This window comes from Rhinoderma darwinii, chromosome 3 (assembly GCF_050947455.1).
Source record: "Rhinoderma darwinii isolate aRhiDar2 chromosome 3, aRhiDar2.hap1, whole genome shotgun sequence".
Lineage (NCBI taxonomy): Eukaryota > Metazoa > Chordata > Amphibia > Anura > Rhinodermatidae > Rhinoderma > Rhinoderma darwinii.
Genome location: NC_134689.1, coordinates 376971631 through 376988996, shown reverse-complemented (window position 1 = coordinate 376988996; position 17366 = coordinate 376971631).

The following is a 17366-nucleotide window of genomic DNA, read 5'->3' as shown; positions in this document are numbered from 1 at the left end:
ACTCACGAGAAGTTGGTGACATCTATGAAGTAAAGGGTATTGGCCCTCACTGTATTAGAGCTGCAAACAGAATTTCATGTGCAACTCTGAACCTCCATGGCCCACCAAGCTGAAATGTACCTACATAGTCCCTTCCCAATGCTCATATGAGGGAATGCTTCACCTAGATGGTGGCTGGGGTGTTAAAACTAGAAGAACCGCACCTGAAACGTCGCATCACACACCATCAACCATAGTGTTTCATCAAAAAAACAGCTCTGTACAAAAGGCAGCCAAAATACAGAAGTGTGCATGAGGCCTTAGGGCTATATAGTGGTATATGGAGTGCCTACAGGCCCATATTTACTCTATGGGTCTCTAGGCTGCTGTATGGTGCAAGTGGAATGAATACATTTAGAGGCACATGGTGCTAGAGTAGGGCCAGTAGCAGGATCCATTATACGGCCGTGCACATGAGGCCTCAGACTATTCCCACATTTATATATAAAATATGGTTGTCACAGGACTGAGCTATACAGTGGGATTGGTTAACTTCAGCTGGAAGAGGGGAGGCTCTGTAATGCTCCTGCTTCTATCATCCCCTTCTTGAAAATGTAAAATTTATTTTCCCACTGTCACTCCAACTAGACCTAATTTCCCCTACAATGGCCTCGATGCAGCATTACATAATGGCCCTTCAAATGACCGTTCATGTAATGCATTGACGCGCCGGATGTGCCGGAGCAGAACCTGCTCTTGAAGAGCTGCACTTTGTTTTGGCAAAAAGGGGGGTCCTTGTCTTAGACAATCCCTAGAACTGACAATCAAGGCACATTTATGCAGAAAAGATCATTGAACACATGAACAACGTCTCAAGGTTTAGTTCTTCCTATTTACCTGACTAGCTGTGTTCTTTTAAAATCCAGCTGCTTTCCTGTTAGCTCTCAGGCTGCATGAACTCCAATTAACGAAAGCCCCTGTTGGTTAAGTAACTGTATGATGGATACTGTGCTGTGATATATTTTGAGAGATCTAATGTGCAGGACGCATTGTGCAATAGATAAAACCACTACATCTCCCACAATGCAATGCATCAGGCTGCAATGCCTTATAGGGTCTTAACAAAACTGTTAGTGGTTGTATCTAACAACACATCATTGATGGGTTTCAAGCAGCAGTCACTAAGATTATAAATGAAGCACTGGATGTGGCGAGATTAAACCAGAAACAGCGCCACTCTTGTAAGCGGGATGTGTCTGGTATTGCAGCTCAAGTAAATGGGGCTGAACTACAATACCAGACACAGCCCATGGACAAGAACTTTTTTTTTCATCTCATACAACCCCCTTAAGACATGTTGTAAATGTAACAAGAGAAATAAAACAATCTATTTTCACATTACTTCAACATAATCTGTAGGTTTAATCTGTACAATAATGTTCAAAAGTGGAGCTACATTTTAAGAACATCTATAGGGTCATCCATCAAGGATTTCCGGTGAGGGTTATGATTGACAACACTGGTATGAAAAGCTTTGCTCTGTCTAACGCCATTATGGGTTCTCTCTCTTGTCAGGAAACAGAAGCCTCGGCAGTTCCGATTGCACCTGGAGATGATTATTTTAGCTTCATCAATCAAGTCCACAGTCGGCATATTGAGAAGCGTCTAAAAAGTCCTGGGGGACGAAACCAGAAGTCGTAGAGGAGAACACCAATACATGTGACCTAAGCTGTGTGCACCACAATGTCCCATATATTAGCTGTAAAGGGAATTAGGGTGTGAACCTTAGGCCGATTCACACGAGCGCGTGCAAAAGGCACTTAACAGCTCCGTGTGTCAGCGCGGCTGCGTGATTTTCGCGCGGCCACCATCATTATGACACTCCGTTCGGATGTTTGTAAACAGAAAAGCACGTGGTGCTTTTCTGTTTTCATTCATAGTTTTACAGCTGTTGCGCGAATCACGTGCGTCCCACAGAAGTGCTTCCGTGTGCTGTGCGTGATTTTCACGCACCCATTGACTTCAATGGGTGCTTGATGCGCGAAATATGCCCAAAGAACAGACATGTCGTGAGTTTTTCGCAGCGGACTCACACTGCGTAAAAATCACGCAACTGTCTGCACGGCCCCATAGACTAATATAGGTTCGTGCGACGCGCGTGAAAATCACTTAGGCCTTATTCAGACGAACGGGATATACGTCCGTGCAACGCGCGTGATTTTCACGCACCTCGCACGGACCTATATTAGGCTATGGGGCCGTGCAGACAGTTGCGTGATTTTTACGCAGCGTGAGCCAGCCATGAAAAACTCACGACATGTCCGTTCTTTGTGCGTATTTCGCGCATCACGCACCCATTGAAGTCAATGGGTGTGTGAAAATCACGCATGCTACACAGAAGCACTTACGTGGGACGCGCGTGATTCGCGCAACAGCAGTAAAACTATGAATGAAAACAGAAAAGCACCACGTGCTTTTCTGTTTACAAACATCCAAACGGAGTGTCATAATGATGGCGGCTGCGTGAAAATCACGCAGCCGCGCATCATACGGGGCTGACACACACGGAGCTGTCAAGTGCCTTTTGCGCACGCAAAACGCTGCGTTTTTTGCGTGCGCAAAACGCACACGCTCGTGTGAATCCGGCCTTAGGGTGAGGACACACGTAGCTGTGTCTTCATTTGGCTGAAATCACGTTCACTTACTGTGGGTGCCAATTCCAAATTGTTTGTTTATGGTCGCACATTTTTGCAGGTAATATCGCAATATAACTCATAGTATTATCTAGAAAATCGTGTAGCCATTAACTAACAGTTTGTAATCCGCTCCCAATGCAACGCATGCAGATGCTGCTACAGGTGTCCTTACCCTCAAATTGTCAAAAAACTAAATATAACAGTAGACCATATGCTAGAGGACCAGGGTTGTCCTTTCTCATCCGCTATATCCTGCAATTTAAAGCACAATGCCACATAAGGGTTCGCAAACAGTGTTTTTTTGTGGCATTTTATGTGGCATTTTTTCATGCGCTCTTTTTCTTGCCCAAAAACGCAACGTTACATAAAAGTCTATAGTGAAAACTGAAATGCACTACAATACATTGTTTTTTGTGGCGTTTTTTTTTTCTCTCATGAAGCAGCACGTGGAGAGCCTATAGCTCCATGTGTATGAGCCCTCAAAGTGTCCCTCCGGTTGCAAAATCAGTGATATGACCGCAATGTGTGGATTTAGTGTCCCTCCAAACTGACATCAGGTGTAGAGACCGTAGAAACCATACAACGCCCGAAGAGTATCGTGCACAGGTGCAATTCTAATGAATAGGACCCATGCATGATACTCTCTGGGCGTCGTATGGATGCAGGAGTGTCTCTACGACTGCTGTCAGTTTAGGGGGACACATTGCAGTCATGTCGCTAATTTTGCAGTGTTTTCATACAAAACCGCAATATGACCGCAACGTGTGGATCCATAGTATGGCAATCACTTACTACGCTACCCTACGCTATCTCAATAAGGGTCCTAATAGAGAGCAGAGAGCGTGGTAGAATATTATCACATATTATACATTATGTATTTAGCCTATATCATAGAAAAATATATATTTACTATAGAATATTTACAACTCTGTAGAGCAGCCATAAAGGGGCCTCAGTAAATTAATGTTAGTGTTTGTATAATGAAAAGTTATACATTTTTCAATTTACTTTCTGTATTAATTCCTCATGGTTTTCAAAATCTCTGCCTTTTGTTATTCAGTAGGAACCTTCATTGTTTACTTCCAGCGGATACAATTCTGTCCATGGCCATGTGATGGACGCACCGGTGCTGGGATCGTTACAGGATGGGTCAGATATACTAAGACTGGCAATTCATACGCCAGTCTTAGGCTGGGTTCACATGACCTATTTTCAGACGTAAACGAGGCGTATTATGCCTCGTTTTACGTCTGAAAATAGGGCTACAATACGTCGGCAAACATCTGCCCATTCATTTGAATGGGTTTGCCGACGTACTGTGCAGACGACCTGTCATTTACGCGTCGTCGTTTGACAGCTGTCAAACTACGACGCGTAAATTGACTGCCTCGGCAAAGAAGTGCAGGACACTTATATACAGGACACTTCTTTGCAACGTAATTTGAGCCGTTCTTCATTGAAGTCAATGAAGAGCAGCTCAAGATTACAGGTGTCAAAGACGCCTTGCATATTACGAGGAGCAGCATTTACGTCTGAAACGACGCAGCTGTTTTCTCCTGAAAACAGTCTGTCTTTTCAGACGTAAAAGCCTCTCATCGTGTGCACATACCCTTAGTAATCTTATCCGCTGGAGTAAGAGGCAGACATCTCTTAATTAATCATGTCGCTGGCCGTGACCTCCACCGTGCGTCATAATTGTCCTGCAACGAACGCAGCCTTGCGCCATCCATTCCCATTGGACACAAAATAAAAACTCACCTCACCGTTCCTCTTCACTTTGCTTCTTCCCCTCCAAGTCCCCTCTGAATGCTGCTGCTTATACAAAGTCCTGACGTCAAGCAGCATCAGGGCCTTATATGTGACGCAGCGCTCAATGTCATCAGTGCTGTGTCACATACAACGTTCTGATGATGCCCGGCGTCAGTACATTGTATGAGCTGTGCCTTGCTGACAGACCCGGAGGGGAGAAAAGAAGCAATGAGTTGGGTATAATTATTTTCTTTTTAAGTAATTTATTGAATTATTCAAAGAGGGTGGTGGAGGGGTAGTCCAATAGAGAAGGGCAAGGTATGGAGGCCGGCACGGGCCTCTACCTTGCTACGCCCCACAGAATGAAATCTATGCCAGCTAGGAACTGCCGTAGATTTCCACTATAACTTACGTCAATTTTCTGAGGTAAATTATAATAAATTTGTTGGGCCACTGTGGCCCCACACCCTTTTGTGAAGCCACGCCTCCTTTCCGCAAGTGAGGAGGGCGATGTAAAAAGGCTTTTTGGACCCTTTTGCAACTTTTCTATTTTGTAGAAAGGTTGATGAATTCCCCTCTATCTACATCAGAGCTGTGTCCTCTAATAATCTCAGCACCTGTGTGTCCATCACATGACCATGGACAGAATTGTATCCACTGGAAATAAACAATGAATGTTCCTACTGAATAACAACAAGCAGAGATCTTGAAAACCGCCAGGAATTAAGACAGAAAGTATATTGGAAAATGATATAACTTTTAATATACAATAACTTAACATAAATTTGCTAAAACTGGACAACACCTCTAAACATCTTGTGGGCAGGAGCGTAGCTATATGGGGTGCAGTGGTATCAGTCGCTTCACGTTACACCTCTGCCTGTGGCTCTGCAGCTTTGGTTGGGTTTCCATGTCCCATGTCGGCTAAAAGCAAGTGGAAATGGTTACTGAAGTTTGCCTCATCCAGACAATGTAAATAGAATGCAGTGAAGATCCACTTTGGAGCTACTTTGTAGTCTTACATTAAGGCTATATTCACACGAACGTGTGTCAAATCGGCCGTGAAAAACGGCAGATTATCACAGCCAATCTGCATCTATGGGCGACACATTTTCCCGGATCCCTCATATGATATGAGCCTATTGGGGGTTCCATGAAAACTGACAAAAACAGGACATGTTCTATTTTTTCACAGGCCTTTCACACGGTCCGTTAAAACAACGGCCGTCTGAATAGTCCCATAGTTTTATGGCCGTCACACGGCCAATTTCCACACTCATGTAAATAAGCCCTCAAGGGTGATTCCCATCTTTGGCATTTAAGGCATATAGAAAGGATATGCCATAAATTCATAATAGGCGCCGATCCCACCTCTGGGACCCTCACCTATCGAGAGAACCTCGTTTGCAGATTTATGCTGCATTAAAAGCAATTTTCTATTATGAAGTTATTATTCTTGTATCCACTATGGATGGGTATTTTCCAGCTTATATGACAGTAAATTAAATACTGCTGTTTATGGTGGTCTGTGAGCAGTATCCAGACTCCAGTCTGTATCCTTAGGCAGGTGGAACTTTTGTTTAAGCAAATCCATAATATACATCGCAAAGTAAAACCAGAGTGGAGCTTTACTTTCATATTGTGATATTGTCATGTGGTATTTACCCCACTGGTGTGACAGTCTAGTGAGCCCTCCCTGACGCAGGATATTTGCTGTAAGAATTATACACTGTCAATAAAGTATTTAAGAGTCTTCCGCTGTCATCTATGATATAAACCATAGTGTAGGACTATATTTAGTGGATTATTGGAAATTATCCCTGAGATAAAAGTAAAGGGCCTGAAAAAGGGTTGGACTGGCCCACCAGAAGACAGAAGGATCTCACAAGATAATGAGACCCAGTCACAACTAGGTCCATGTGGTCTCAACTCCCCGGAGGGCTCAAGGTCCAGTCTGACCCTGGTCTGGAGGACAGCTCAGGCTTTACCTCGGTATGTGACTGGCATCACTGTGTGACGTGGAGGTGCACAATGATGTTTATAAAAACTCTCACAGACAATTTTCTGGTGCTGAAATGGGTGCTAGAACATGCGCTATGTTTATAAAGCGACTGGCCACCATTTTTCCGTTTTCCTTGAGCATGGTCCAACAGATTCTCATATATCCGTGCACTAATTTATTTTATTTTTTTCATAATCTAGATTTTTATTGTAGAATTTATTACATACAGAAAAGAAGACAAGCCAAATAAACAGCTCTGGAAACATACATATCAGTACTAACGGCATTACTCATAGGAAAGACATTGGTATGTTTAGGCATATTTCCTACATACAGTATCAAATAAATTCACATAACATATGATATGTAAGCAACAGACTTAGAATCGTCACTAATCGTAAATTTAGAACCAGGAACACTGTGTATAGTTTGTGACAACTCCCCCATTCCCAGAAAAGAAGGAAAACGAATGGGGAGGAAGGAAGGACAGGAGTCGAAGGGAAGAGACAAAGAATTAGAGGATAGAAACCACAAGGAAAGACTCCCCGTATCTTAACCCCCAAGGGGGAGACAGAAGAAGGGGTGAACCTAGGAGGAAGAAAAGACCCCTCCCCCAGACGGAAGCCATTATAGTAACAGGCCGCGTATGACCGACCCCAACGATGAGAGGGTTCAGCTCAGCCAATCAGCAAAGTGTGGACCAGCTTTGAAGGACGACCATGCACTCCACAGAGAAAGAACTCTACCAAAGTGATCACCATCTTCCGCTACAAGAGATTCCATTCGACACAAAAGGTCCATCTCCACCACTCATTCACCAATGGAAGGCGGCACAGTAGACTTCCAATGTCTAGGAATAACTGTTCGGGCCGCAGTCAAGTGCCGTAGTAGGCCCTTCTTTATGCCCGGCAAAGGACCAGGAATCTGGGATAACAGAGCCACCTGAGGAGTGGGCACCAGCGGAGAACCCTCCACCATTGCATAAATGTCAAAAATAGCTTTCCAGAAGGTCTGTAATACTGGACACGACCACCAAATATGCAACATCGTTCCGGTCTCGCTCCCACAATGCCAACACATATCCGACACCTCAGGGTACATCCTATGTAGAATCTGTGGGCAACGGTACCATCTAGTCAGTATCTTAAAATTCTTTTCCTGTGCATGGCAAGCCACAGGCATTTTGTGAGAAAAAAAGAAAACTCGATCCCAATCTGCTAATGACATGTTTACTCCAAGTTCTCGTTCCCAGGCGCTAACGTATGCACGAGCCTGGTCAACACAGGCCTCCAAAAGGAAGGTATATAGAGTAGAAATCACCCGAGCCGGAGGCTCTGTTTGAAGCAACACCGACTCAAAGGCAGTATTAGTGACGATACGCATTCCGTCCGGTAGAGCCCACCGCAGGAAGGTAGACAATTGGGCATACTCCATCCAAGAAAGCGCCCTCCCCGGGCAAGCCCCATGCAACTCCGACAAGGAAGGAATCCGTCCCCCATCTGACATCACCTGACATAATCTTGTGTCATCAGAAGAGGACAAACGCAAAAAGTGATTTGTATTGACAGCCGGTGGAAATTGAGGGTTATCAAACAGCGGGCTAAGAAGCCCTGGTCTATGAGAAAGGCCCCTTCTAACCAACAGTCTGTCCCACAAAGTGAGAAAATGCTGGGTAAGAATTGTAAAGGTCATGAGAGCCCGTCGATGATCAGGCAGAATCCACGGCAACGACCTAAGGGAGAGAGCGACTATGGACTTCTCAATCCCCACCCACTGTTTATTAGGACCATTATGAAACCAATCTACTACCTTTGCAAGAACCGCGGCCTGATGATATATTGACAAATCCGGGAGTCCGGCTCCCCCTTTTAGTTTCGGACGGGACAGTGATCTCAGGTTGAGGCGCGGCCTCAGAGTGCTCCATACTAAATTTCGAAAGGCCTTCTCCAGGGTCCTAAAAACGCTCCAGGAATCAGTACCGGAATGGCCTGAAACAGATACAAAAAGCGAGGGAGGATGTCCATTTTGATAGCGTTTATGCGGCCAAAACAGGAGAGTTGTGCTCGATCATAAGATTGTACGTTTTTGAGAGTGATTTGAAGTAAAGGATGATAGTTAAGAGGATAAAACAACAAAATTTCTTAGTATTAGTAAAACATTCAATGATATTAAAAGGTTAAAATTTATTTAGAATAAACGTGACTACTGACGGTTGCTAGGTTACAAAAGGGACGCTTGGACGCGTCTCTGTGACCCAGATAACCATTTCAAGTCACGGAGGCCGAAGGTAATTATAAAGAAAGATAAAAGAACGTAGCGTGACATGAGTAGGTGAGTAACAGGAAAAAGGGATGTATATGTATGTATATATATATGTATATGACATATATCGGAACACTTTGCAAAAGTGGGAATAATTTAAATAGATGTTTTCTAATAATTAGATAATAGCATTTGCATATAGGAATTAGTGTCAATAATTTCGATGTAATAAATAAACTCGAAAACTATGGTATGTATATGAAGAATACAAATGTTTATAAACAGCTTCTATTACCTCGTGTGAATAGAAGAATGAAATTAGGAATCTCAATTTGATTTTAATATCAATAAAACGTTGAGACATTAGCGTTTCTTTGAAATAAGCCTGATTGTCGACGGTTGCTAGGTAACACAGAGGACGCTTGGACGCGTCTCTGTGACCTAGACAACCATTTCAAGTTACGGAAGCCGAAGGTAATCAAAAGAAAAGGATGAAGAAACGCAGCGTGACGTGAAGACTACACGCAAGTGAGTACCAAGAGAATAAATGTGCACGTGTATATGTGTATATATAACATATATCGGAACACTTTGCAAAAGTAGGAATAGTTTAAATACATACTTACTAATGATTAAATAATAACATTTACGTATAAGAATTGGTATCAGTAATTTCCATGTAATAAATGAGCACAAAAGTATAAGAATAAGTATGTTTATAAAACGGCTTCTTTAACTCATGTTAGTATGGAGATACAATTTAGAATGTCAGCCGATGTGTATCAGGACCTAGAAAAATAGTGCATCACGATATATATTAATCCAATGATGACTCAGAAATATCATTAAGGCCCCCTGGGTGTAGTGTTTGGAGCCTAAAGATCCAATAGTTTTCTCTTTGTTTTAGTTTACTGAACCTATTGGGAACATCAGGGTGGATATCTTCAATAGGGGTAATGTTAATTTTATTAAATTGACAGTTATGTACAGTGACGAGAAACGCTATATTTTAAAAAGCCAGTATTAACATTAAATCAATGTTTGTTTATTCTGCTACGCAGGCTTTGTGTGGTCCTGCCTATATACTGTAGATGATAAGGACATTCCATTAAATAGATCACATAAGAACTGCCACAGTTGAGAAAAGATTTCATCGGGAACGATTCCTTGGTAACTGTAGATGTATAGGTATATTTCTTATGTGTAATATTATTGCAACAAAGGCAACGTGAATGACCGCACTTATAGGAGCCATTAAGGTTAGAAAGAAAGCTTGTATGAAGTAGTTTCGATTTTCGTACTCTGCTAGGGGCCAGAATATTTTTTAGAGTTTGAGAACGTCTAAAAGTGATACTCGGTTGGGCCGGTAGTGTGTCCTTCAAATATGGGTCATTTCTTAAGATGGAGGGTTTTCCGGAGGGCACGGGCCAAGGTCCTACTGGGTTTATTACTGAATTCATAAAAATGTCTTCTACATTTAACTAGGGTGGCCTTCGCCTTGGCAAGACAGAGTGAACGCACCTGCTCCCTCAATTGCCCCAATTCTGCCCCTAATAACCGGTCCTGTGATACCTTATGGGACTGTTCCAGTCTATGTATGCGTGACAGTAGGTCTCTGAGATGGGCCGTCCGCTCCTTCTTGAGTTTGGCTCCCATTCGTATAAGGGAACCGCGCACCACACATTTATGCGCCTCCCCATATACAAAACGGGTCCATCCCCGGTGTGTCGTTTTTATAAAAAGTATTCCACCAGGTCTCGGCGTACTTCAGAGACCACTGTCGTATCCTACAGGAGCGACTCGTTCAGTCGCCACTGCCAGGAGTGAGGATGGGCCAACGGGCGAGCTAAGGTGAGGGTAATAAGGGCATGGTCAGATATCGTTATGTCATCTATTGAGGATGATGTAAGGCTAGGGAGATGTGCATGACGCAGGAAGAAGTAATCCAACCTGGAGTAGGAGTTGTGTGGTGCCGAGTAGTACGTGTAATCCTTGACTGAAGGATGCATAACCCGCCACGCGTCAACAAGTTGATGTTCATGCAGCAATCGCCGTATACGACGATGCGCTGCCCTGGGTAGGGAGGAGTGCCCTCGTGATGTGTCTAAGACGGGGTCTAGGATGACATATAAATCCCCCCCCATGACTAAGGTACCTTCCAGAAAGCCATCCAGAGCCCTCAAAACTCTGTCCAGGTAGGCCACCTGCCCAGAGTTAGGGAGATAGTATGAGGCCAGTGTGTACAGTGCATTGTCCAACTTACCCTTTACGAAAAGGTATCGTCCCGCTTCATCTTCGCAGGTATCCACGTGTTCCCAGTGAAGGGAACGGGAGACCAGGATGGAGACTCCCTTGGTCTTGGAGTCAGGGGACGCACTATGATACCCATCGGATAGTAGTTGGCGTCTGTAAGCTTCGGAATGCCGTCTGCCCGGAAGTGAGTTTCCTGCAGGAAGGCCACGTGCGCTTTTCTTTTCCACAGGAGACGGAGAATGGAGGACCTCTTTTCCGGAACATTCAGACTCTGTGCATTTAGGGAGACAACGGTAATGTCAGACATGGTAGCGGAGACTTCTGGAGTGGACAGAGGGGGAAGGGGAGGGAAAGGAGAAGGAGAAAAAGAGAAAGAAGAAAAAGAACGAATGTATTCAGAGCAAGCTCTCTAAAGTCGGAGTACAATACCTCTCCACTACTCCACTACTCAACGCCCGCAGAAAGCCTTCAAACACGACACAGCTACACGGAACCCTAAAAGGGTACGAGGAAAGACCGGAGTGCAGTAACAGCGTGTCAACAGTTAAAGTGTCAACTAGAAAATTCAATTAACTAAAGTGCTTTGGAGCCCCCCCGGACTCACCCTATTAACAGTTAACATTCCCAGTATCCAACTTCCCCTACGTGATAACACAGATTAGGCAGGTGAAACAGTTAGAGCAGGTGAACTATTTAAAACCTCCCCCAACAGGTGTGTACCTGCCCGCCCCCTCGACCCACAGTAACTCAACCAACTATAAGGCAGTTTCAGCAATGCGTTCCTGACAATCCTCCAGGAACCCTATGGGAAAAAGAGAGAAGGAAAAGGCGAAATGTAATACAGGAAACGTCCACATAAAAGGCGTCTGTGAACATTCAGTCACTCCGCGGCGAGCGTCGTCCAGGAGGATGGAGGTCAACGGGCTCTGACCCTCGGTCTCTGTGTGGAGGTCGACGTTCCGAGGTCAGGTGGCTCTGCTCCAGGTCGGATTGGCTGACGGGCCCCATAATCCGGATACGGGCCTCCTCTGGGAGCGAATGGTGTCGGCGGTTCGGTCCAGTCTGGTAACCGCACCGGTGAGGTCTCCAAGAACCGGAATGCTTCCTCCAAATCGTCAGGGGAGCGGACTGCAAAGGACATTCCCTGCTTGTGGAGGATTATGTGGAAAGGGTGTCCCCACCTGTATGTTGCGCCTGCTGCCTTTGTTGCTTCCAATAATGGGCGGACAATTCTGCGCATGCAAAGTGTCAATCTGGATACATCTGGCAGGACGGTGATATCGGTACCATTGTATGGGACAGCCCCTTTTTCCCAGGCTCTTCGGGCAATCTCCTCTTTCTGCTTGTAGAAATGCACTCTACATATAACATCCCTGGGTCGGTTGCCGTCTCCATTCTTGGGACCTGCCAGTCTGTGAACTCTGTCCATCTCTATGGGCATATCTCGCGGACGCTCCAGGAGCTTGTTGAAAATGTGGGTCACAGCATCGTAAAGTCCATCGGGGGGTACAGACTCGGACAAACCCCTCAGTTTCAAGTTATTCCGCCGTCCCCTGTTCTCGACCTTATCCAAGTGTAGGGAGAGGTCTCGGAGTTGCGTAGCTTGGGTAGCCAAGGACTGGGAAAGGACCGATATGTCCAGGGAGTCGACGGAGTGCTGGCGCTCTAAGGTGTCAGCTCTTACGTCCAGGGCATGTACTTCTTGGGTGACCTCACCGATGGCCCTGTTGTGTTTCTCCTCTAGTCGTGCGAGGCGGATGTCCAAATCAGTTTTAGTGGGCAATACCTTGACCATCTCCCAAAGTTCTGCCAGGGTCCGTTCCATGGAGAGCGGTGGGCCCGAGGACAGACCTGCGTGATGGTCCCCTGTGTGCACTGGCGGGGTGGAGGAGGGGGTCTCCCGGAATATGACCGGCAGCCCCTGGCTCTGATTGGCTGTCTGGCACGGTTAGAGACCTCTGGAACGGGGGTGGTAGTGGCGCCTCAAGTACCCTGTCTGTCGGTGCCATAGAATCACCACAGACGGTGTTCCAGCCCCAAAACTACTATGTTTAGGGGAAAGAAATGAATGCAAAGTGTTCAACAGAACACGCCCTAGGTGTGGGTTTGACTGGACTATGGAAGAAGGATGATCCCGACCAACCCCCACATGCCTGATACAGTTATAGACACACACTTAAACTATCTAATCTTAATGAAGAACAGAAATATCCAGAAGAAACACGCAACCAAGCTATTGTAGGCATAGCTCCAACTACGCCCCCGGAAAGGGACTGCCCCCTAGAGAATATACCATTCTATGCATCCGGAGGAACCCATGTCCAAACAGAAACATCACAGCATGAAGTCGGACAGAAACTGCACGTTAAAACAGACTAGGGTCACACCCAGGGGGGGGACCACCCCAACTAGTGTGGCAGATATAAGCATAGGGTTAACTGTTGCACCATGACACCCTCTCCCCCTTCACACCATGTCCAAACCAATCATAGAGATGGCTAAAGCCGGTCAGCATAAGCCTATAGAACCAAGTATATATGAGGAAGTTTGCAACTGTTAGCCATACAGATAAGCACACCCCAGTCGGGCTAAATCTTCTCTTGTCTTGTCTAGATATACCCATCCTGCCAATAGGTTGAGACTCTCCCCGATTCTACCTCTTCCTCCCTACTCAAGGGCAGCCGAACTACAAGGGGCAACCCTCCATCCCCATGCCAGAGATGGCGAAATGTAATAACGTACATCCCCCAGATTGGTCCCCCCTCCCCCCACCAGGACCCCTTTCAACAATATTAACATATGAGAATCATATACAGTATATCCAGATGACAGCAGGAACCATTAGAACGCCCCTGGAGTGGGTGTAGAAGGCCCTGTTTGAATACATCGAAAACCATTCAGCATACCATGAATAAAATGAATAACCCACAAACAACCCAGTATTGGAGAATCAGAAAGTCTCAGCGTTGCAATCAAGATATCTTGTCATGTCCGCAGCAGAAATCAAGGCCGCAGACATCCACGAATCCCTGTAAGGAGTCATGTGAGGCAGGTAGATTAGGCAAGGACTGGCAGGGAGGCAAAATCCAGGTTCCATGAAAACAGATTCGACCCGTCTTGTCATGTCCGCTGCAGAAATCAGGGCCTCAGACATCCACAAATCCGTAAAGGCAAAACGTGAGGCAGTTGTACAATGAAAGGCCTGACATAAGTGCGAAATCAGGGTTCCATAGAAGCAGGTTCAGAAGCCACCGGGCCCTCCAAACATCGGCGCCTAGCAGGGGTCGAGAGATGATCCATCCTGGAATTACGTCGAGGTAGACGCTGTGGCATCGGAGGAAAAAATGGCCAATCAGAGATGGAGACCTGTGACAGATCTAGAGCAGCGAGAAATTCAGGAATGTCCTCCGGGGAATAGACCGAATATGTAGAGGATCCACGGCAAACTTGCAGTTGAAAGGGGTACCCCCAAGAATACGGGATATCTTTTTCCCGAAGTGCTATAAGTAAGGCTCTCAAGGCTCTCCGTTTAGCCAGAGTGGAACGAGAAAGATCAGCCAACAATTGCACCGGCGCCCCATCAAAGTCCAGTGTACCCCTGTTACGAGCCTGTCTCATTATGGATTCCTTAAGTTGAAAAAAGGGAATTCTGCATACCACATCTCGCGGTCTAGCCAAATCTGTGCTCTTTGGTCCCGGGGTGCGGTGTCGTGCTCTAATTTTTGTTGTCAATTTTGTACTATTTTTGACAAAAAGTTAGGTAAAGTTAAACACTTTATAGAAATGTGCCCCAATGTGTGTAACTCAATGATGCTGCAATGTGGTTTCCCACATACAGTATAATGCCCCCATAGCTGCCCCATGACAGTATAATGCCCCCATAGCTGCCCCATGACAGTATAATGCCCCCATAGCTGCCCCATGACAGTATAATGCCCTCATAGTGCCTCGCACACAGTATCATCCCCCCATAGCTACCCCCCACACAGTATAATGCCCCACAGCTGCCCCATTCAGTATAATGCCCCCATAGCTGCCCTCATACAGTATAATTCCCCCACAGCTGCCCCATACAGTATAATGCACCCATAACTGCTCCATACAGTATAATGCCCCCATACAGTATAATGACCCATAGTTGCCCTCTTACAGTATAATGCCCCCATAGCTGCCACCACACAGTATAATGCTCCATAGCTGCCCCATTCAGTATAATGCCCCCATAGCTGCCCCATACAGTATAATTCCCCATAGCTGCCCTATACAGTATAATGCCCCCCATACAGTATAATGACCCATAGTTGCCCTCTTACAGTATAATGCCCCCATAGCTGCCACCACACAGTATAATGCTCCATAGCTGCCCCATTCAGTATAATGCCCCCATAGCTGCCCCATACAGTATAATTCCCCATAGTTGCCCTCATACAGTATAATGCCCCCACAGCTGCCCCATACAGTATAATGCACCCATAACTGCTCCATACAGTATAATGCCCCCATAGCTGCCCATATACAGTATAATGACCCATAGTTGCCCTCTTACAGTATAATGCCCCCATAGCTGCCACCACACAGTATAATGCTCCATAGCTGCCCCATTCAGTATAATGCCCCCATAGCTGCCCCATACAGTATAATTCCCCATAGCTGCCCTATACAGTATAATGCCCCCCATACAGTATAATGACCCATAGTTGCCCTCTTACAGTATAATGCCCCCATAGCTGCCACCACACAGTATAATGCTCCATAGCTGCCCCATTCAGTATAATGCCCCCATAGCTGCCCCATACAGTATAATTCCCCATAGTTGCCCTCATACAGTATAATGCCCCCACAGCTGCCCCATACAGTATAATGCACCCATAACTGCTCCATACAGTATAATGCCCCCATAGCTGCCCATATACAGTATAATGACCCATAGTTGCCCTCTTACAGTATAATGCCCCCATAGCTGCCACCACACAGTATAATGCCCCATAGTGCGGAATAAAAAAAATATTTACCTATCCCCGTTCCCACGACGAGTGCCAGAGATGGTAAATACAGTTGAAACCGTGACACACAACCGCTGGGGGACCTGCCCTGGGCCCCACCATCTCAGTGGGCCTGGAGCCACCGCTCCTCCCTGCACCCCCGCTAGCTATGCTACTGATTACATACCTCAGATGCTGCAGAACATCATAATAGAGTGGTCCCTCAAGTTACAAAAATGAGAAGAAAGAAAAAAAGATAACTAATACAGAAAAAACAAGTCCTCTCATATAAAAGTCATAAAGAGCTGCTGGGAGCTGTAAATCACTTTCTTATGGGGCACACATGTGGCTGATATTATGGGGCACACCTGTGGCTGATATTATGGGGCACACCTGTGGATGATATTCCTATGGGGGCACAGCTGTGGCTGATATCATGGGGGAACACCTGTGGCTGATAATCTTATGGGGGCACAGTTGCAGATGATATTTCTATGGGGGCACAGCTGTGGCTGATCTTCCTATGGGGACACACTTGAGGCTGATATTCTTATGGGGGCACACATGTAGCTGATATTCTTATGGGGCACACCTGTGACTGATATTCTTATGGGGGCACACATGTAGCTGATATTCTTATGGGGGGCACACCTGTGACTGATATTCTTATGGGGGCACACATGTAGCTGATATTCTTATGGGGCACATCGGAGACTTATATTCTTATGGGGCCACACCTGTCACTGATATTCTTATGGGGCACACATGTAGCTGATATTCTTATGGGGGGGGCACACCTGTGACTGATATTCTTATGGGGGCACACATGTAGCTGATATTCTTATGGGGGGCACACCTGTGACTGATATTCTTATGGGGGCACACATGTAGCTGATATTCTTATGGGGGGCACACCTGTGACTGATATTCTTATTGTGGCACACTTGTGGCTGATATTCTTATGGGGGGCACACCTGTGACTGATATTCTTATGTGGGCACACTTGTGGCTGATATTCTTATGGGGGCACACTTGTGGCTGATATTCTTATGGGGCAACACCTGTAGCTGATATTCTTAAGGGGGCGAAGCTGTGGCTTACTTTGGGAAACTTCGAGGGACAATGAAAAATACTGGAAAAGTTTGCAATACATTTGTATGTATAAATATACACGTTTGTGAAAAAAGAATTGGGGTGAATTTATTATCCTTATGGTTATTTATATTTAGGCAACACGTGAAGCCAGCTGGTGTAGAACTACAAGTCTCAGCATGTCGTAACACACTCTGTGACAGCATGAAAGTCTCTACCATTATACAACCGGGGATACAAAGCGCATGCGCATTGTTTAACAACATAGATTGGAGAAAAAAACCCAGCCTACCCGTAAGCAAAATGGCGTCCTGTGTATCGAGGCGTAATATTGATTCGTGAGTACGTATG